Genomic DNA, 23,569 nt, shown 5'->3' on the forward strand with positions numbered 1-23,569 from the left:
GCTGAAATTATGGTGTCAGCTGGGCTTGATTTGGAGACTTGGCTGATGAAGAATCTGCTCTGAGGCTCGCTCAGGTTGTTGACATAATTCAATTCCTTGTGGTTGTAGAATTGAGGTCTCTTGTCTTCTTGGTAGATGTTAATCCCAAGTCACTCTCGATTTTTCAGAAGCCATTCCCCTGTGTCCCCCTCCATCTTCAAAACCAGCAGCAGAGAACCTTCCTGGTATTGAGTCCCTTTCCTGCTTTCAATCTTTTCTTCAGGGTGAGCGTACATGATTCAGTCAAACTCAGCAGGTAACCTCCCTTTCTTAGCTCTGCCATACAACATGACGCGATCAAAGGAGTGATTCTCACACCATAGTCACTATGATATGTGACTAATCCTCACTCAAGTCTTGAGGATTATGCTGGGTGTGTGCACCAGGGCAGGAATGTTAGAGGCCACCATAGAATTTTGCCCACTACAGACTAAGTCCTTGAGGGCAGAGATTGTATAGAAAATGCTTCAGAACTTAGCGCAGAGCCTGCCCATAGAGTTGTTGTTGAGTCGCTAAGTCGGGTCCGACTCTCTTCGACCTCATGGACTGCAACACACCAGGCTTCTGTGTCCTTCCCTATCTCCCCGAGTTTGCTCAAACTCGTGTCCATTGATTCCGTGAGAACTGAACAACTATTGATGAGCTAAAGAAGTACATCACTGACCATTGTGTTTAAAATGGCCCGCCCTCAGTAACCTTTTACGTACTTTATCTTGGCACTTGTTACCACCTGGCATTATATGTGTATTTGTTTATTTATATATTATTTGTTTGTTTTCTGCCCTCCCATCACTCCAGTGAAAGCCCCTCTGAGGCATGGACTTTTTCTAGCTTATTCACTCACCATTGAGTCCTCAGTGTTTAAAATGACAGTGCCTGGCTCCTTGTGGCACCTGTTAATAAAAATTTGGTAAACGAATGAATGGCTGAACAATTGCAAACCATCCACACGTTAATGAAGGTGCTACTTTCGGACTATAGAGTTATATGAGTAAATGTTCCAAATTTCAATCAAGGATAACTTGCGTGTATTTGGAAGACACCAAAACATGGACATTTATGGAATGCACACTGTGTGCCCAGGAGGATGCCAAGTATCTTAACCAGTGCAGTCAATAGAGCAACCAGGAACGAAAAACTCAAGACCTAAATCAGACCACGTCCCTCTTCTGCTCAAAAGCTTCCGATGGCTCCCATCCCACTCTGGGAAAAAGCGAAAGTCATCCTAATGGCCTGCAAGGCCCCTTTCCCATTGTCCTCTGCCTCATCTCCCAGTTTCCCTCTCTGTCTCCCCTCCGGTCCTCCTGGCTCCTGGATGTTGCTTATACCAGGCTCGCTCCCAGATCAAGGCCTTCGCGCCTTCTGCCGGCGCTGCTTGTTCCCCAGATGCTTGCATGAGTGGTTCCCTCAGCTCTTTCAGTCTTCACTCAATTTCCACGTTCTAAGTGGAGCCTTCCATGGCCACTGTATTTACAATCATAGGTATTGATGATCCCTCCGCACCTAGAACTCTCTCTCTCCCCTGTTCTAGTTTTCTCCTTAGTACCATGTACCACATATATTTCCTTCATTTGTTTTGTTTATCGTGTTGTCTTCTCCCACCGGAATGAAAGAAAAGCAGGGATTTTTGCCCATGTTGTTCATTGCTGTATCCCCAGCACCTAGTACAGTGCCTGGCACATAGTAGGTCCTTGATAAATATTTGTCATATCCTTGAGAGCTGACAAGGATACAACAGCAGCTCCAGTGAATTCTGATTCAATATTTACCTGGTTAATTTCAAACTCCCAGGTTCTCAGGCCCTCATCCCAAGGGAAAATACAGCCCCATCTCCCACCCTTTAAACAATTCATAAACCCCTCAGGAGGAGAGATTTTAATGTCTTCTAAGAAACCTGGTCGTCTTATTCTTTTCAATAGCAAAGTGCTTCTTAGCAACTCCTAGTAACATCTGAGTCTCCTGTTGCCTTTGTAGTTGGCAGGAAGAAGTAGGTTAAAGTAACTGAGCCTTTTATCTGAGCTAATGAAAGCACTTTGAGTCATTGTTTGCAATGGCTCGACCCTCCTTAGGAGAACTGTTGAACAAAAACATAAATGTGAGGTCTTGGGAATTCAAAGGGAAGATCAACAAAGGCTCAGGGGAAGGGGAGTGTAGAAAACCCTGTAGTTATGACGATGCCCGGGCATCGTCCAGAGGATTTAGGCTTGGACGGTGGAGCTGTGTTTGAATCCAGTATTGGCAGTCCGTGATTGGCTCTCCTCCTCTGCCAGCCCCTGTTTTCATTTCATTCACTTTTTAATGATGCCACCTCACATTTCACACAATTGCAGCTCTTGAACCTCACTCCCAGCATGACTTTATTCTAGTAAGCTAACCACACACAGCAGTTTCTAATGGATTCTAAATGGTGCCTGGACAACGCCTGTAATTTGGGGTTTTGAAGGAAGTGAAAGAACCGTAACGGTCCTCTCTCCTTCTGAGTCTCTCTCTGCGGTAGATTTGTCCAATAGAAACTCAGTGCATGCTTGCAAGCCTTAGATATCTGGAAGAACAGACACATCCCTTGGTGTTTTCTCAAGAACTAACCCCCGCAGAGCCTGCTCTGGTTAGCCTGACTATTGATATCTTCCTCAGACATAAGCGGGACTTCCCTAATAGCTCAGTTGGTAAAGAATCTGCCTGCAATGTAGGAGACCCAGGAATCCCTGGGTTGGGAAGGTCCCCTGGAGAAGGGAATGGCAACCACTCCAGTATTCTTGCCTAGAGAATTCCATGGACAGAGGACCTGGTGGGCTACAGTCCATGGGGTCACAAAGAGTCAGACACAACTGTGTGACTAACTTTCCTTTCTTTTCCTTTCAGACAGAAGGATGAACCAAGATCTCATTTAACTAGTTGATACCATAAGAGATGAGGTCATTTGGACTGGTCAGGACGTGTGTTGTTTTTGAGTCCTAAGATGGATGTTGCGTTGTCTATATCAATAATTGTTTTTTATATAAATATAAGCACCTGCTTATATGTGCAGAACAGAAAAAAATGTGGAGAAAGAGAACAGTTCAGAGGTTGCCTGGAATAAAGAGGTGAGAGCAAGGATTGACTGCAGTACACACAGGGAACTTTTTGGGGGTGATGGAAGTATTCTAAAACTAGATCTTGATGAGTCTTGCACAATAGTATAAGTTTACTAAAACTCATCAAACAGTACATTCAAAAATTCCAAATTTTTAAAATTCAATTTACACTAGCATCAAAAAGAATAAAATGCTTAGTAATAAATTTAATCCAGAAGATGTAAGACTTGTGCTCTGAAAACTACAAAACATTGCTCAAAGAAGGGAAAGAACACCTAAATAAATGGAGAGACATGCTGTGTTCATAGACTGGAGGACTTATATTGTTAAGATGTCAATACTTCCCAAATCGACAGAGTCCGTGCAACCCCGATCAAAATGTCAATGGCCTTTTTTGCAAATGTCCTCAAATTCGCATGGAAGTTAGAAGGATCTCAAATAGCCAAAACAGTATTGAAAAAGAAGATATGTAAGTGACTAATGAGCACGTGAAAATATGTTCAGCTTCACCAGGTGTTAAGGAAATGCAAATCAAAACCACAATGAGATATTGTTTCACACTCACTAGGATGGAAATGGTACCACCACCCCAATAACAACAGAAAATAACAAGGATTGGCAAGGATGTGGAGAAACTGGGACCCTTGTACCTTGCTGATGAGAATATAAAATGGAATAACTTCTATGGAAAACAGTTTGGTGGTTTCTCAAAAGCAAAACATAAAATTACCTTCAGTTCAGTTCAGTTCAGTTCAGTAGCTCAGTTGTGTCCGACTCTTTGCGACCCCATGAATCGCAGCACGCCAGGCCTCCCTGTCCATCACCAACTCCTGGAGTTCACTCAGACTCACGTCCATCGAGTCAGTGATGCCATCCAGCCATCTCATCCTCTGTCGTCTCCTTCTCCTCCTGCCCCCAATCCCTCCCAGCATCAGAGTCTTTTCCAATGAGTCAACTCTTCACATGAGGTGGCCAAAGTACTGGAGTTTCAGCTTTAACATCATTCCTTCTAAAGAACACCCAGGGCTGATCTCCTTTAGAATGGACTGGTTGGATATCCTTGCAGTCCAAGGGACTTGCAAGAGTCTTCTCCAACACCACAGTTCAAAAGCATCAATTCTTCAGTACTCAGCTTTCTTCACAGTCCAACTCTCACATCCATACATGACCACTGGAAAAACCATAGCCTTGACTAGAAGGACCTTTGTTGGCAAAGTAATGTCTCTGCTTTTCAATATGCTATCTAGGTTGGTCATAATTTTTCTTCCAAGGAGTAAGTGTCTTTTAATTTCATGGCTGCAGTCACCATCTGCAGTGATTTTGGAGCCCAAAAAGATAAAGTCTGACACTGTTTCCACTGTTTCCCCATCTATTTCCCATAAGACCAAACAATTCCACTCCTAGGAATATACCCAAAAGAACTGAAAGAAGAGAGTCAGGTGGACACTTGTATGGCAGTGTTCACCGCAGCATCATTCAAAATAGTCAAAAGATGTAAGCAAACCAAATACCTATCAACACACGAATGAAGAAACAAAATATGGCATATACATACAATAGAATATTATTCAGCCTTATGCTGAAGTCCTGACCCACGATCCAGCATGTACTATAAATGGGTGAACCTTGAAAACATGTTCCCAAGTGAAATAAGCCAGACACAAAAGGACAAATATTGTAGGATTCCATTTATATGTTTAGATGAGGCAGATTCACAGAAGCAGAAAATAGAATGGTGGCTGCCTGGAAAATGGGAGAGTATTGTTTAATGATTACAGAGTTTCTGCTTGGGGTGATGAAAAGTTTTTGGAATAGATGGCAGTGATAATTACACAACACTGTCAGTGTACTTAATGCTTCTGTACACTTAAAATGGTTAAAATGGCAAGTTTTATGTTGTATGTATGTTACCACAATAAAAAATAAATAGAAGTAACTAGGTCACTCTGGAGAAGTTAATTTAAAAATTCTGATTTCAAAAAATAATAATAATGTGTACTGTGCGCAACGACTCCATCTGTTTCTTATCACCCCTGAGTAAGCCCATCCTGTGTCATATAGAATTTGAGATACAGGAGCACTCATTCACTGGTAACTAACCCTTTAAAATGGGATGATAGAAAAATCAGTTATGAGGAGGATAGCTCTAATCTATAAAATTGGATTAAGATATACTGGGTAACATTCATGGAGAGCAATCTTCCAAGCAATAAAACATTTTCCTGAGTAAGAGAAGAAACTGCTCTCTGTTGAAACAGTTGCTAGTCTGGTATGCTGCCGATGACGGAGTGTGGAAGACGCTAGAATTTTCCATGTACATGAATGACAAAAATGATAAATAAAGGGCACCAATTAAAACATCTTCCCTACTTGTTAAAGCAAAATACGCCCTAAAACACTGCCAACGATTTTCAGATGTCAGCCAGCAAATGACACCATCATCAAAACTTTGCTAGAATTTATTTTTCACTCACGTTCTTGCCAACCCAAGCTTTGTAAACTTTGCCTCTGTCATATAGGCTGATGAGGACTGTTCCCATGCTGGCGATGGAATTTAGTGCAAGGCTTAGAGGGATGCTGGCTTCCACAGTGGCTCAGATGGTAAGGAATCCGCTTGCAATGCAGGAGACCCAGGTTCAATCCGTGGGTCAGGAAGATCCCCTGCAGAAGGAAATGGCAACCCACTCTAGTATTCTTGCCTGGAGAATCCCATGGACAGAGGAGCCTAGTGGGCTACAGTCCATTGAGTTGGACTTGGCTACACAACTAACACTTTAAGTTTTCTTTAAGGGGGTTGGTCTGAAGCTTCCTTGTATCAGCCACATGTGAAGTACTACTGACCCACGGGATCATCCACACTGGTTAGAGGGGCCACTGATGGGAAAAATCTTATTTTTTTTCTTGTCACATACTGCTTTCCATGTTACCATATCCCTCTTATTTTTTTTTAATTGAAGTATAGTTGATTACAATGTTGTGTTAGTTTCTGCTCTACAGCAAAGTGACTCAGTTATATACATATATGAGGCTTCCCTGGTAGCTCAGCTGGTAAAGAATCTGCCTGCAATGCAAGAGACCTGGGTTCAATCCCTGGGTTGTGAAGATCCCCTGGAGGAGGGTATGGCAATCCACTCCAGTATTCTTGGCTGGAGAATCCCCACGGACAGAGGAGCCTGGGGGGCTATAGTCCATGGAATTGAAAAGAGTTGGACACGACTGAGTGGATAAGCACAGCATGTACATATATACGTTCTTTTCTATGTCCTTTTCTATTATTGTTTATCCCAGGACATTAGATATAGGACCTTGTTGTTATCTACTCTATCTATGATGGTTTGTATCTGCTAGTCCATTCTAAAGGAGATCGGTCCTGGGTGTTCTTTGGAAGGAATGATGCTAAAGCTGAAACTTCAGTACTTTGGCCACCTGATGCGAAGAGTTGACTCATTGGAAAAGACGCTGATGCTGGGAGGGATTGGGGGCAGGAGGAGAAGGGGACGACAGAGGATGAGATGGCTGGATGGCATCACCGACTCGATGGACGTGAGTCTGAGTGAACTCCGGGAGTTGGTGATGGACAGGGAGGCCTGGTGTGCTGCGGTTCATGGGGTCGCAAAGAGTCAGACACAACTGAGCGACTGAACTGAACTGAACTGAACCCTAAACTCCCAGTCCATCCCTCCGCCTGAACTGAACTGAACTGAACCCTAAACTCCCAGTCCATCCCTCCGCCTTGGCAACCACGTATCTGTTCTCAGTCTGTTTTTGCTTCATAGGTAGGTCCATTTACGTCATGTTTTAGATTTCACATATAAATGACATCATGTGGTACTTGTATTTCTCTTTGTTACTTCACTTAGTATGATAACCTCTAGATCCCTCCGTGTTGCTGCAAATGTTATGATTTCTTTATTACAGCTGAGTAGAGTATTTCATTATATATATGCACCTTATCTTCTTTATCCATTCATCTGTTGATGGACATTTAGGTTCTTTCCATGTCTTGACTATTGTGAATAGCGCTGCTATGAACACAGGGGTGCGTGTATCTTTTTGAATTATAGTTTTGTCTGGGTACATGCACAGGAGTAGGATTACTTCTTCATTGCTTGCACTGCAGCCGGATTCTTTACCACTGCAGGGGATCTGGGTTCAAAACCTGGTCAGGGAAGTAGATCCCACGTGCCGCAACTAAGATTTCATAGGCTGCAACTAACAATCCTGCTTGCTGCAACTGAGAGCTGGTGCAGCCAAATGAATACATACGATACATAAGTAAATATTTTAAGAAAAGGTGGTGAAGCAGACATCAGAGTTCTCCCTAAAGAGCACCCTGGGCCACACTGAGGACCAGGTTGGCTCCTATAACTTTAACAGTGGCACCTCCTCTCCTTCAGTCAGGCTGGGGTTGGCCTTGCCCCCTGTGACCTCTTTGTCAAGGTCATTTCTTGGTATGGCGATGACTTTGCCTACAACAACAGTGTGGTTGGGCTTAGAGCCCATGTGCCTCTCAGGAGTAAGAGCCCCTTGGCCCACCAGCCTCAGAGCCTCTGAGAGGATGAGAGAGGCCCTTGGCTGCTGGGGAGACCTTGGCCCACCCCGGTTCCCCAACATACTGAGCATCTCCCGTCCTCAACACGGTTTCCATCCCAGACCCCTGAAGATGAGGAGGGACTAAGGAGCTCTACCTTGTCATGTGCCATCCATGGAGTATCCTGTACCCCGCCCCCAAATTAGAGAGGCAATGTTAAGTATTAAAGCAAATATGCTGAAATGGTAATAGTAGCATCGAGAGGGCAGGTATATGGAGGTTAACTGCACAGTCTTTCCATTTGCCCATACTTTTGAAACTTTTCCACAATTACATGTTGGGAGGGGGCTTACTACAAGGTTGAGACTCATAATAGAATACAGGTAACAAGTTATCAGGAATCGTGTTACCATGGTGTTGAAGCAACCTGACGATAGCATGAGAATTAATTACACATACAGACTAATAAGTCTGTTCACACAGCACCATCATCTAAAGACTTAATTGAGTGCTTATCCAACATGACCTTTGCTTTTAATCTCGATGGGAAATGATTAAAGGGTGTGCCAGCAGAAAAACAGCAATCAGTTGCTACCGTGTACAGGTTAAGTCCTGTGTAATGAAGACAAAGAAGAGCTTGTATTGCAATTCCCTGTCCCCCTCCCCAAGCCCAGGATAGTGGTTGCAGGAAAAAGATTTGGGTTATAAACAATTAAAAAGTATTTAGTAACCTTGTACTTCAAATGCTTTCTGTGGTCACTCGGTCATTCTTATTTTATTTAGTTTTGGTTGTACTGGGTCTTTTGTTGTGCTCAGGCTTTTTCTAGTTGGGGCAAGGAGGGCTGTTCTCTAGCTGTGGCATGCCGGTTTCTCATTGCAGTAGCTTCTCTTGTGGAGCACGGGCTCCAGGCTGCATGGGCTCAGTAGTTGCAGTGTGCAGGCTTAACTGCTCGGAGGCATATGGGATCTTCCCAGACCAGAAATCCAACCCATGTTCCCTGCATTGGCAGGCAGATTCCTATCCACGGTACCACCAGGGAAATCCCATCCAATCATTTAATTCATTGGACAACTATTTATTGGAAGCTCATGATATGTTGGCACTGTTCAAGGTGCTGAGGATTTTTTAGAAAGCAGTAACTAAAAGAGTTAAATAATACTAGCCCTTATGGTGCTGACATTGCAGTGAAGAGAAAAAGACCAAAGAAATAAATGCAGTAGATGTCACCTGGTAGTAAGTGTGATGGGAGAGAGGAACGTAAATAAAAATAAAGACGGGAGGGAGTTAGGGGGTGCTGGGTTGGAGATGGACTGGGTTGCAGTTCCCAGGATGGATGGAAAGGGCATTTCCAGAAGGGAGCTTGTGATCAAAGACCCGAAGTCGGTAAGGTGGTGAGCCAGGTGGGAACCTCGGAGAGGAACATTCCAGGAAGAGAATAAAGACCTTTGTAAAGGCACTAAAGGGAGAACGTGCCCAGTGGGTCAGGGAACAAGAAGGAAACCACTCTGGGCTGGAGTAACTGAGGGGGTTTGTGAAGGGAGGTGAGGGCAGAGAAGTGGGGTGCAGGCTGGGAAAACGATGCCAGTCCTTTGAAGCCCTCATAAAAGTGACTGTGGCCACTGGAGGATTCTCGACAGAAGAGTGACATGATTTGCCCGACATTAAACATTTGTTGACTACCGGTGCTGTTCTAAAGAGTTTGGACCTTCCAGGCATGGAAAACTATAAGCGTACGGCTTGGTTATTAGTTAAGGTTAATCTGGACAGTGAGGTTTCATTTAGATTTTTCCTTTCTTTGGAAATAAATTTTTTAATTATGTTAAAAACACATTAACATAAATTTTTACCATCATCACCATTTTTAAGTATGCAGCTCAGTAGAGTTAAGCCTGTTCAGACTGTTGATCAAAATATCTCCACAACATTTTCATTTTGCAAAACTAAAACTCAGTGCCCATTAAACAACACCTTTCCATTACTTCCTCCTCCCAGTTGTGCCAACCACCATTCTGCTTTCTCTGTCTGTGAATATGACGGCTCTAGGTACTGCATGTAAGTGGAATCATACAGTATTTGTCTTTTTGTGACTGGCATATTTCATTTAACACACTATTTCTCAAGGTTCATCCATGTTGTGACATGTGACAGGATTCCCTTCCTTCTCAAGGCTGAATTATATTCCATTGTATAGCTCTAGCATATATTTTTGGAGAAGGCAATGGCACCCCACTCCAGTACTCTTGCCTGGAAAATCCCATGGGCGGAGGAGCCTGGTGGGCTGCAGTCCATGGGGTTGCAAAGAGTCGGACATGACTGAACAACTTCACTTTCACTTTTCACTTTCCTGCATTGGAGAAGGAAATGGCAGCCCACTCCAGTGTTCTTGCCTGGAGAATCCCAGGGGCAGGGGAGCCTGGTGGGCTGCCTCCTATGGGGTCGCACAGAGTCAGACACGACTGAAGCGACTTAGCAGCAGCAGCATATATTTTGTTTATTTATTCATCCATCGATGGATACCTGGACATTGCTTCTATCTCTTGGCTATTATCAATAATGCCACTATGAACATAGGTGTGCAATCATTACTTTGAGTTCCTGTTTTCAATTCTTTGGATATAGGCCCAGAAGTGGAATTGCTGGATCATATGATAATTCTGTTTTAAAATACTTGAGGAATCACCATACTGTTTCCAAAGGGCTGGCATCATTTTACATTCCTGCCAGCAGCACACAGTGGTCCTAGTCTCTCCACATCCTCGCCAACACTCGCTATTTTTCTAGTTTTTTGATAGTAGCCATTCTAATAGATCTGAGATTTCTCTCTTTCTTTTTTTTGTAAATACCACAAATACATGGATTCTTTATTTTTTTAAAGATACATATTTTTTAACGTGGACTTTTTTTTAAGTCTTTATTGAATTTGTTACAATATTGCCTCTATTTTATGTCTTGGTTTTTTTGGCCACAAGGCACGTGGAATCTTGGCTGCCTGGCCAGGGTTCCAACCCACAGCCCTGCTTTGGAAGGCAAAGTCTTAACCACTGGACCACCAGGGAAGTCCCCTTTTCTTTGTTTTTAATTGAAGCAGTCACTGTTCTCCAGTTCTCATTTTCTCTCTTAAACCAAGCAAATTTCCACTAACCCCTCTATTTCTATTTTTCTGGAACAGGTTGTCTGGATATGGAGGCCAGGCTGGAAAAATCTGGACTGGCTGCAGTCCTTCCTTCCCCCGCCCTCCCCATTTCGTATCAGAGGAGCTGTGCATAAACTTTGCTAGGTTCTGGGGACAAAAGGTCATGTTTAGCACTGTGTGTTAGGCAGATTTCACCACAAAACACTTCAGAAATCTAGGAGAGAGGAGTTTGATTTGTATTAATAGTTCTCTTAAAGCGAAAGTGGCGTCCTCTGGGCACGATGATAGCCACCCGACTGGAATGTGTTTTGGCCGCTGTCATGATCCATACTCAGACCGCATCCCATGTTTATCGTCTGACCATTAAGACGTGTGTCTCCAGCTGATTAGATAAGGAATTCTGAGCACGGGTGGAGGAGGAAGATGATAACATTAAAGACTTTTCTCTGGCAGTCCTGCTCAGTGAAGCCGGTCTTCACGCTCTGAATTTCCCTCAAGGAGAGCCACTTAGTAACCATGTCCTTGGCAAGTGTTGACACTTGTTTGAAAGTTTTCTGCTTTGAATACAAAGTCTTTGATTTTTTTTCCCCCTTCTGCCCTTAAAATAAAAATGCTGTAGTTAACTGCCCTGGGCCAAATTCTGCTCTTAGTTACTATTTCTATGGTATTTGTATTGTACACACAAGCAAACCCTGAAGTTGATTCCATTGCAGAGTTTTAATAACAGTTTACATTGTTGTATCATTTTATGTTGTAGAAAAGGATTACATGTACATTGGCTCATCTGATACACACACACACAACTATGCAATAGGTAAGGTAGAAATATTTAGTTCTATTTGATAGGCAAAGTAACCGAGACTCAGAGAGGTTAAGTGGCTGGTCTGAGGTCACACAGGCAGAGATGGGGCTCAAACCCAGACATTTCAACTCTTAAATCTGTGCTATGGAGGGTTTTGTTTTTGATGATTATGGAATTATCAGTTTACATAGATAATTATATTATTCCCACATCATGTATGGTGCGTCCAAAAGATGTAAAAAGTGAGGAAGAGAACATAATTGAATGAAAGTAACCACATTTTTCACCACGCAGCTGGCTCGGGGGTTAAGAATCTGCCGGGCCATGCTAAGAGACACAAAGGACATAGGTTTGATCCCTGGGTCAGGAAGATCCCCTGGAGGAGGAAATGGCAACCCGCCCCAGTATTCTTGTCTGGGAAATCCCACGGACAGAAGAGCCTGACAGGCTACAGTCCATGGGGTTGCTAAGAATCAGACACAACTGAGCATACTTGCATGCAACCAAATTTGTGAAATGCAGGATACAAGTAAGAACTTTGTGGGAACCGTTTGAAAAGATTCTGATAGACTGCAAGCTACTAAAGGACAATGACTGAGGCTTATTTATTTTTGCATTTTGTATAATCCCCAGCACAGCATATCTTGCACCTAGTGAGCACTGAATGTAGGAAAGAATGAATGAGAACAATTACCTTAAGTCCTAGAGGAAGCTCGCCAAGGATTCAAAGTGGTTGGCAGAACTTCATGGAAGTTTAATGAAAAAAAAAAAATTTAATAAAGAGTTTAATGAAAATTTCATGAAGCCCTTCAGGAAATAAGGCCCAACTAGCTAACCGGAGATTCTGCTTCCGTGCACCCAGAGAACAGGAAGAGGGGAGGAAATAGATGAAGAGCTGGCATTGATTTACTGTGACTTTTATTCCGTCTACCTAAGGATCGTATCGGAAAAGGCAATGGCACCCCACTCCAGTACTCTTGCCTGGAAAATCCCATGGACTGAGGAGCCTGGTGGGCTGCAGTCCATGGAGTTGCTGCGAGTTGGACACGACTGAGTGACTTCACTTTCACTTTTCACTTTCATGCATTGGAGAAGGAAATGGCAACCCACTCCAGTGTTCTTGCCTGGAGAATCCCAGGGATGGCGGAGCCTGGTGAGCTGCTGTCTATGGGGTCGCACAGAGTCGGACACAACTGAAGAGACTAAGCAGCAGCAGTAGCAGCAAGGATCATATGGGTGATAACAGATGCAAAACTGAGCGAACAACTTGTGCTGAGAATTTCCATTTTTTTCTAGCCTGTCATTATTGCTTTGACCTATATAGTAATGTTAATGATCCACCAGCTGACCTGAGGGTCTGGGGTCAATTGGGGCAGCACCTGACCCACAGCAGGTGCTCAGTAAATGTTACTGAAAGAACAAATGAAGGTCAAGCATTAACCAGACAAAAGCAGCCTGCAGGGATGCCCTGGTGAAGGATGAGCCTCAACACTCTCTCCCCTAATAGCCACTAAAGAGTGGACTCCCCAGATTAGAAGAACAGCACCCCCTCTGTCACTCTCTCCTTCAGACTTAGGAAGGGAAAAGCCCATAATCACCAGGTAAGCCCTTTGGCAAGAGCTCCTTAAGAGGTTGTATGTATGCTGGTCACATCGCCAGTGACATCCACTGATGCTCTGAGGTCCACTTTTCATATCTAGAGGGGATGATGATGGTTTATTTTAAAAGATACAGGAAGTTTCTAAATGGATTCGTAATTTAAAGGTTTGGGTGTGCTCGGCTGCTCAGTCGTGTCCGACTCTTGGCAGCCCCATGGACTGTAACCCACCAGGCTCCTCTGTATATGGGATTTTCCAGACAAGAATGCTGGAGTGGATTGCCATTTCCTACCCCAAAGGATCTTCCCAACCCAGGGATAGAACCCTGTCCCTTGTGTCTCCTGCACTGGCAGGTGGATTCTTTACCACTGAGCCATCTGGGAATCTTTAAATGTTTAAAGGGAAAATTTAAATGTTTAAAGGGAAGCTATCAAAATTATTAGGTGCAATAAAGAATAGACACACTTCAGCAAATTGAAGAATTCTTTTGTATATTATTGCACCTAAAGTTACTGTTTTCCTAAGTGTGTTTTTCATATTTCCAATTTTGTTTAAAGTCAGGTAGCCTATGTTTTGTAAATGTCAATTAGGTCCAGTTGATTGACAGTACAGTTCAGCTCAGCGATGTCCTTTCTGATTTTCTGCCTGCCAGGTCTGTTAATTACTGATGGAAGAGTGTTGATGCCTCCAGCTATACTAGTGGCTTCATCTCTTTCTCCTGGCAGTTTTTGCCTCCTGTATTTTGATTCTCTGTTGTCAGACACATATACATTAAGGACTGTTATGCTTTCTTAAAGAAGTGACCCCTTTATCATTATGTAATACTTCTTTTTATCCATGATAATTTTCCTTATTCTACAGTGTGAAATTCACATGCTACCCTAGCTTTCTTTTAATGAGTGTTGGCATGGATTTATCTTTCTCCAGCTCTTTACTTTTCACCTGTCTCTGTTTTTATACTTAAAGTGTGTTTCTTGGATCTTGTTTTTAAATTCTGACAGTCTATATCTTTTAATTGGTGTTATTTAGACTATTCACATGTAAGGTGATTACTGATATATTTGGATCAATATCTACCATGTTTAGCACCATTTTTTTGTTTGTTGCACTTGTTATTTTTTGAAAATTTTATCCTGTTTTTTTGCCTTTTAATTGAGCATTTTAAGTGAATCCATTTCCTCTCCTTTCAGAGTATCAATTATACATCTTTCAAAAAAATTTTTCTTGGTGTATGCTCTAGAATTTGCAGTACATATTTGCAATTAACTTAAGTCTGTTGCTGCTGCTGCTGCTAAGTCGCTTCAGTTGTGTCCGACTCTGTGCGACCCCATAGACAGCAGCCCACCAGGCTCCCCTGTCCCTGAGATTCTCCAGGCAAGAACACTGGAGTGGGTTGCCATTTCCTTCCCCAATGCATGAAAGTGAAAAGTGAAAGTCAAGTCGATCAGTCGTGTCCGAAGTCTAGTTTAAAATAATGCTGTACAAATTCATGGAAAATGCAGACAGCTTTTCATAGAGTGTTTCTGATTTCTTCCTCCCATCCCTTATAACATTGCTGTCATGGATTTCACTGACCTATATGCTATAATCATCTAATACATTGTTATTACTATTACTTTGCTCAGCTGTCTAGTAGATAAATTAAGAATAAGAAAAATAGGGACTTCCCTGGAGGTCTAGGGGTTAAGACTCCAAGCTCCCACTACAGGGGACACGGGTTCAACCCCGGTCAGGAAACAAAGATCGTACATGCCATGTGGAACAGCCAAAAATAATAAATAAAATAAAAATAAAAACAACCCTGTAAAAAAGAATAGGAAAATAAAAGATCTTATTCTATTTTCATTTATTCCTCTCCAACATTCTTCATTTCTTCATGTAGATCTGAGTTTCTGACCTATATCATTTTCATTCTCTCTGAAGAACTACTTTTAATGTCTTTCATAGGCAAGTCTACTGTGATGAATTTTTTGTTTGAATAAGTTGTTTGTCTCTGTCACTTTTGAAGGATAATTCCACTGGCTATGGAACTGTATGTAGGTTGGTGGGGTTTTTTCCTTTAAATGCTTTACATATTTTGCTCCACTCTTTCCTTGCTTGCATGGTTTCTAATGAAGTCAGATAAAATTCCTATCTTTGCTCCTTTATAAGTAAGACTATTTTTTTTTTCCCATGCTGGCTTCATTGTTTTCTTATTGTAAGAACAGGAGGGATGACTTCCAAGCATTTTACATGTTGTCACTGAAACTGGACCTCTAGACTTAGAAAGATGCCTACTCTCTATTCACCCTTCCTTCTGGTAGACAGCTGAGAACACTAAAGCAGAAAGTTAGCAAGGAAGGGAGGCAAAATGATGATATTCAAGCCACATCATTCTTAGTTCCTGACCCTTGATGCTATAAATTGTGTGCTTATCAGATACACTCCTCCTTCCTCTTGACTGGGTTATGATAGAAGAAAATACTACCAGGAGAAGAGATTTGAACAAGCTTTTCTACTCTGCCAAGGGTTTCATTTAAGCATGCACAAATAGGTCACATAAATCAAGGGCTTCAAAGTCTAGAGGAGGGAGTTGTAGTTGCCTTGTTGAAAGAAAGCCATTCATGGAATATATGTGAGTGAAGACAAGGGAGGGGGAGTCACTTGGCTAGATCTCAAGATCTGACTAAATCCACTTCAGATGACGAGGTTCCATTGTTTTCAGGCAGAAAAAGTGAAACTCAACAATTGCCATGATGACCAAGTTAGCTTTGAGCCCAAGACATGGGGTTTGAAGGGAAAAAAAATGGTAGAAGGATCTGGAGGGTTTATGTTTGGAATCCTCACACTTTTCTGACCTAGGCTGCCTTTCTCTAGTTCTTATGGCACAATCCTCTCTTTTGTCTTTCTGAAAATATCCAGTACCCAATTTTTGAAAGTCTGATTCTCAGGTAGTCATCAGCTACAGTAATGATCTTCTTGCTTGCATGACCACATCCTAGAACATGCAAAGTTATGACCTTCCCAAAGAGCAGTAAATCTTGACAAGGGTCCCTTAGCAAGAAGAAACTCCTCAGATAGTCACCAAGGATATATAGACTATGCTTCTCAGGCAGAGGATCCTACCTGACCTCTGACCCCATATCCTCTCAATGGTTATAGATCCTCTCTTTTCATAGAAATGATTTACCCTTGCTGCTGCTGTTGCTAAGTCGCTTCAGTCATGTCCGACTCTGTGCAACCCCATAGACGGCAGCCCACCAGGCTCCCACATCCCTGGGATTCTCCAGGCAAGAACACTGGAGTGGGTTGCCATTTCCTTCTCCAATGCATGAAAGTGAAAAGTGAAAGTGAAGCTGCTCAGTCGTGTCCGACTCCCAGTGACCCCATGGACTGCAGCCCACCAGGCTCCTCCATCCATGGGATTTTCCAGGCAAGAGTACTGGAGTGGGGTGCCATTGCCTTCTCCAATCCCTTTCATTAGTGGGCAGAGGAAAAGTTTAATATTAATCTCTTTAGAAGAAAAAAGTAATTTTAGAACCACAGGAAAAGTGCCAAAGGAAGAGACACTGGAATGCAGCCCATGGGTACCCTACTTCTCCTTGAAAGGATAGCCAAATGCTATTATTCAGAGCATACAATTTTCATTTTGAAACTGGTGGAGAAGTTTTTCAGAGAAACGAGAAACTTGTGAAAGAGCTATTTAAAATCCAGTGTAGAGTAACTTCCTGGTTTTCACCTTTTTCTTTTGCCCCTGCTTCATTTTTTCAAAGCAAATATCTCCTACATTTTGGGGAAAGATGTTAGAATCCAGATTACTTTTCTCTATCATGACTTTATTCTTGTCCACCTCCAGTATGACTTTGAAGTGGAACTTAAGAATGTCAGTCCTGGACAAAAGCTCATATTGTAAAAGAAGAAAGAAATCTTTATTTTTAACTAGAGAAAAAAATTCCAAGAATTTTTCATCACTGAGTGGGGAAGAGCACCCATACATCTACAAGCCCAAACCTGTAATAATGCATTTAATCTTAGGCAGTTCTTTTCTAGAAAGATAGATGGAAAACAAAGAGTAATTCAAAGAGGGGTAATATCTAACAGTATTTTAGTGATTGAGTTAAAGGGAAATAAAAAGACATTTTGGATACCATGTACTTATTTTTAGTTATTTAGTTGCTATTTAAGTTAGTTGCTATAATGGCATTGCAGTGAAATTTTAAAATACCCACAAATTCTGAGATATATTCTAAAGTATATAGGGGTGAAAAAACATGATATTTGGAATTTGCTTTAAAGCATTTCAGAAGAGAGAGAGTGTTAAAGAAAGGAAAAAGAATAGGTAAAGCAAACATGGCAAAATTGTGGTTTTGAATCTGCATGATGGGAATATGGGGTGGACTTGTTTCCTGAGGCTGTCATAAAAAAGTCACTCTAACCTTGGGGGCTTGAAACAGTAGAAACTTATTCTATTGCAACTCTGGAGACCTGAAGTTTGAAACCTAGGTGTCAGCAGGCCCGTATTCCCTTTGTATGCTCAAGGGAAATGTCCTTCCTCACCTCTTCCAGCTTCCACTGGAGGCATTCCTTGGCTTGTGGCTGCCTCACCCTGATCTCTGTTTCCATGGTTACATGGTATCCTTCCTGTATCTGTGTCTTCTCTTCTGTCTCTTATGAGAATACTTGTCATTTGATATAAGACCTGCTGGATAATCCAGGATGATCTCATCTCAAGATCCTTAATTATATCTGCAAAGATCTATTTTCTGAACAAGATCACATTCATAGATATCTGGGGTTACAGCATAGCCTTTGGTGGGGGCTTCCCAGGTGGCACTGGTGGTAAAGAACCTGCCTGCCTATGCAGAAGACGTAAGAGCTGCATGTTCAATTCCTGGGTCAGGAAGAGGCCCTGTGGGAGGGCATGGCAACCCACTCCAGTATTCTTGCCTGGAGAATCCCCATGGACAGAGGAGCCTGGCGGGCTAAAGTCCATGGGATTGCACTGAGTCGGACATGACTGAAGCGACTTAGCACGCATGCACACATACTTTTGGGGAGGTGGGGGCACCCCAAATGGAACCAGGCAGCCATATTTTCCACTGGCCTCCCCTGAACATGGCTGGTTGGACCAGGAAGAAGTGCCTGAGCCAAACGGGGGTGGGCTATCCCCGAGCTGCCTATGACTTGCAGCCTGAACATGGCCAGGCAGCTACTCTCTGTCCCCGATTTGAACGGAAAAGCAGCCAGAAGAGGAGTTGGCAGCTGGAAGGACAGAAGCCAAAAAGATGCAGAGAGTGATGCCCAAGGTACTTGCTTTGTGGCCATGAGGCCAAGCCAAACTCAAGGAGTAGAAATGACGATGAAGCAGAAGAAACTCCCAGAGGGGAGAAGAGAAGTGACAGAGAGAGAAACAGGGGGACCCCATGTCCCCTGAGAGACGACAAGGAGGCTCAGGTCCCTGGAGCGGCCCCATTCCTGGCTCCTTTCCAGGTTGAGGGCCAGTGCCTATGAATTGTTATCATAAATCCCACTTTTCTCAAGATAATTTTTTTCTCTTTTTAAAAAATTTTTCTTTTTTCTCTCAAGATAATTTTATTGGACCTTTCTTACATCCAAAGTATCCAAGTCACATCACTTCCCAACTCTGTTCTGTTACTTGGAATCAGTCGTGATGGTGAGAGTGTTTATACCATGCATACAGGCAAATGGTGCCAATCAGGACTTTCTCCCACCCAGCCTCCTTTGGAATGAGAGGGAAGGGGTTGGAGAGAGAGGAGTCAAAGCTGACTCCCAGGGATGTGTATAATTTTGGTTTATCCCAGTTACTCTTACTCCTGTTAACATCCCTAACTCATAGAAACATAAATGTTAAGAATGGATTGGCTGTAATTTTCTTGCCCGGAAAATCCCATGGACAGAGGAGCCTGGTGGGCTGTAGTCCATGGGGTCATAAAGAGTTGAACATGACTGAGCAACTGAGCACAAGCAAGCACCTTTATAGTTATTAGGCTGTTGGTAGCCAGCACTGAATACAATTACTTAAATGTTAAAAACAATCTAGAGATGTACTCCTATTTGAAGAAAGAGTATATTTTCACTTGTTTTAGAAACTGCTTCCTTATTCCTTTAAAAATATTATGTTACAAGCACGGTGTTCTTTATTTTGTTTGACTTGCGAGTCTACAGAACATTCTGATTCTAACACTGGCCCCGTAGACAGGCTATGGCCAGAGTTTCCTTTAGTTAAAAGTTTGGGAGAGGCTATAAGGAATGTTGAGGGGATTGAGAATAAATAGAATTGTAGAGAACAACTAGGCTTCAAATGACCCCAGAACTCAGGGCCCCAGATTCCTAAACCCTCTCCAGTTGCTAATGAAACAGCTGTCCTCCCATATGAGTTTTTCAAGAGACATATGTGCATAGGCTCAGGAACACTAGATGAAAATGACTTTGGATCCCAAACCTCAGTATTGTTCTCTAGTGAGCTAGGCTGGGTCTTATTGGTTGCATCACCTTAACTTGCTCCTTGGGCTAAGGCTTACATTTTAAGTCCTTTGTGCTTCTTCCCTAGGTCAGAACAACCAATATCTCACACATACACGGCCACTCCCACATCTGCGGCTGTAGTGGATACTATCATATGCTACGCAGACCTCCCTTCAGGACCCACACATGCATTCCCCCAAGTGCTAGGAATGTTGGCCACTGATGGCTTACAGTTGCATCCTTCTCCAAGGTTACAGCCTTCCAGGGTCAGTGTTGGGGAGAGTTGGGGAAAGGGGTTACTGTTCAGGCCTGGCACTTTGGCTGGTTTGGGACAACCCAGTTCCAGATTCCCCCATGAAATTGGCTAAGGCCTTCATTGCCACTACAATGTCTCCTATTACTTCCCTCGTTTCCTTACAAGTGTTGTTCTTAGGGATACTTCCTGCAATCAAGTCTCTAAACCTCAGAGTCAGTTTTTGTGGAATCCACGTAAAACAATAGCCATTTTGGAATATATTGCTAATTAATCATGTTGCTTGCTTTCTCTTGCTGAGCAAGATTAAATCTTAAGGGTCCTCAAAATAGCCTTCTATATAATTACAAAAAAAACCAAAAAACTGCAGTGATAAACAAGTTCAAACCCATTTATCATTCCTGCTCCAAGCCCTCACTTTAATATCACTTCTTCTTTTTTTTTAAATATCAGTTCTCCACATCTTAGTGTTCTAGTGGCAGGAAGAGACAAGGAGAGATAAGCCTAAGGAATGTGCATCAAGGAAAGAAGGGGGCTGCTTGAATTTAGCTTGAGCAAAGCCAATCTAAAACATTTTCCTCCAATTATCCATGGGTCCCCTACGTGGGAAACAGCCCTGAGCCAGTCAGCTATTTAGGGGAAGCCAATCCAAGTGGATCAGTCCAACAAGAGGAACTGTCCCTTATTTTCAACAGCTCTACTGGCTGTCACATCAAATTTCCACCACTCCCTCACACCAGAGCCATACAATATCCGTGGCCTTGACCATTCATGCAAAGATCCAAGAATTATCCCTTGAGGTCAACATGGACTAAAAATCCGGTGACCTGTGGTCTGTTCCCAACGCTTCCAAGAAAATCTGCTTATATTAGAGTCAGACACTGGGCGCTAGCTTGCTCAGTTATGAAATATCTTGGTCAAACAATAAGAACCTAAATACTGGCTTCATTACGAGACCTTAATAAAAATCCTTTGGTGTCTCTGAACATTGTTTCTGAATCTATCAAATGGACTGTATTTGTCAGAGATTTTGGTTGTGATGTCAGAAACACAACAGAAAATATCTTATACAGTCACTCCAAGCTCACATCTTTCTAGTTCAACAACTCCAGAGGAAAACAAGCTTCTGTCTTCAGGAGCGACTCTGAGTAGTAAAGCTGGGGTCACAAGTCACAAATCATCCCTGAGATGATCGCTGTGGCTGGCTGGAGTCCATATACCCTTAGAGTCAGGGAAGAGGGGACACCTCCATTGGCATCCCCACATAGAAGAGTAAGATGGCTTTCTTCAAGGAAAGATACTGGTAAGAAACTTGCTTTCTAAAACAATGAAGATGATGAGAGTGATGATAATAATAAGGCCTACACCAAGGCACTTAATTATAAGTTTTCTGAAAACTGGGGATAAAGGAAGGATTTAGTTAATGTTGGATGCTTACATGCTGTCGCTTCAATTGTGTCTGACTCTTTATGATTCTATGGACCGTAGCCCACCAGGCTCCTCTGTCCATGGGGTTCCCCAGGCAAGAATACTGGAATGGGTTGCCACGCCCTCCTCCAGGGGATCTTCTGGATTGAGGGATGGAGCCCAATGTCTTCTGCATTGGGAAGCGGGTTCTTTACCACTAGCACCACCTGGGAAGCCCAGTTTTGGATCATTATCATCAAAAATACTCCTTGCTGAGGACTGAGATGATTGTGTGCATGTTTCCTGCAAATGCTGTTTTCTGCAAATGTTCTCTTCTTTTATTGAAAGCCACTATTATTTTCCTTCCTTCTGCCCTTTGAATTCTGCCCACCATAAAATAATAAGCCAAATCTCTTTTCTTTTGCCAGCAGAAAATTGTCAAATATTCAGGGGACTCATTCACAGAGTAGAATTCTCAAAGGAAAGGTCTGGAGTCCTGTTGCATATTAGGGTTGGCTAAATCAGGTAACGAACCTCAGCCAAGTGATGCTTTTAAATTCATAACTCAATTGGAACATAAAGGTGTCCTTCTCTTGAAAGGCTGTTTTTCAAACCCTCTAATGAAAAAGCTAGGGAATATTGCTATCAATTCTTCCTTTCCTGCCCAAGCAAATAGCATTCCTCTACCTTGAACAGATGGGGCTCTGTGTGATAAATGGCCCAGTGTTCCAGTCCAGCAGCGGATGGCACTGACATCTTGTCCCCAGTGTTTATAAGCTGGGCTGTCCCTCTGCCTTCATTTCCTTAAGAACTCATAAGCAGCAGGGGTTCGTTCCAGCCCCCCTCACATTCCAGCCATTCTTTAGGATAATAATGAGCAGGGTGAGTGCCTTCTAGGAAGGATTCTGGAGGGAATGGAGGTGCGGAGGAGGAAAGAGCACAGCCTCTCACGCCTGCACTGCTTTAGTGCTCGCTATATTAATAGCTTGGGCACTGACTGCTGCCCTGAATTGCTATTCCCAGAGGGTTCAGCTGGGTTTCCATTTACAGAGGCAGTTCTAACAAAGAGGGTACACACACACACACACACACAGACACACAGACACACAGACACACACACACACAGACACACACACACACAATACACACATGCCACTATTCCTGTTCTTCCAACTGTCTCCTGATGGTCTTCACTGGAGGCCCCCAGACTCACCATCATTACTAAAAAGAATGTCAATCTCCACCGAGTGAGAAAATCCCCCATCTCTTAAGGAACATCAGACAGAGTGTTCACTGTTCTAATGATTTCACCTGCATTGGATGGGCTTAGAATATGATTAACGTGGCATCAAACTCCCCACTGTCATGCTCTTGCAAATAAGGGCAGACTGCAGCAGCTACCTTCCAAAGGAGAAGGGATAGGCTATGTGACAGTCAGCGATGGAAAGAGCCAATTGGTTCTGGAGCAAAAGGATCAGTGTACATTTCCAAGCCTGTGATTTGTTCCCTGTGATGTTGAATATTCTTCATAAATATTGTGGGTTGGTTCAAAACCAATGACATTTGCATAGTTCTGCATATAAATACCTTTGGATACAGTTTTCCTTTCTGCCTCTGTTTGACACTCATTAAACAAACAAAAAACATGTAATGAGGACCAGTTGCCAAGAGCATAATGTACATGATCTCTAAACAGTGAACCTCAACAAATCTTTCTTGATAGGCTCTGAATGCTAGGTGCAGGGGATTCTAGCCCTCATGGAACTTCCAGTTGGATCGTTTAACATGTCTCATGAGTGTGGAATCCAGGTTGCCTGGGGTCAGAAGTGGGAGGAGCAGCTCTTTAAGAAAGACAGTACTGGGGAATTCTCTGGTGGCCCAGGGGTTAGGACTGGGTGCTTTCACGGCTGTGGCCTGGGTTCAATGCCTGATCCGGGAAACTAAGATTCCAAAAGCTGGACAAACTATCCCAACTAGTGTGGCCAAGAAAGAAAGAAAATATAAATTTACTATGCCCACTATTTATTTGAATGAATATAGAAATTAACAAAATTTGCAAAAGAGGCCCATCTGAGTGAAAGACCCATCTAATAAGCCTTAAGGCGCAAATGTTTCATGGTAAATCCTCTGGTGGGAAGTTAGGTATATCTTATCTCGGTTTGGGGCTTCCCTGGTGGCTCAGTGGTAAGGAATCCACTTGCAACTCAGGAGATGCAGTTTCGAGCCCTGGGTAGGGAAGATACTTGGAGAAGGACCTGAACCCACT

The 23,569-nt window shown here is 42.9% G+C and overlaps 1 long non-coding RNA gene across 2 annotated transcripts in view; it reads right to left on the reverse strand.

The window, feature by feature from the left end:
- LOC147347689 (uncharacterized) overlaps window positions 1-23,569 on the reverse strand; it is a 28,981-nt gene that overhangs the window by 2,405 nt on the left and 3,007 nt on the right. Inside the window, exon 2 of one of the 2 annotated variants that reach the window (XR_015152482.1) lies at window positions 884-932. The exons of the other annotated variant lie outside the window; for it this stretch is intronic. This is a non-coding gene — a long non-coding RNA (uncharacterized LOC147347689). The remainder of the gene's footprint in view (window positions 1-883; window positions 933-23,569) is intronic. 2 annotated transcript variants of the gene reach the window in all.

Source organism: Bos grunniens, chromosome 23 (genome assembly GCF_055505025.1).
Source record: "Bos grunniens cultivar Pamir isolate PY7600 chromosome 23, Bosgru_T2T1.0, whole genome shotgun sequence".
Taxonomy (NCBI): Eukaryota; Metazoa; Chordata; class Mammalia; order Artiodactyla; family Bovidae; genus Bos; species Bos grunniens.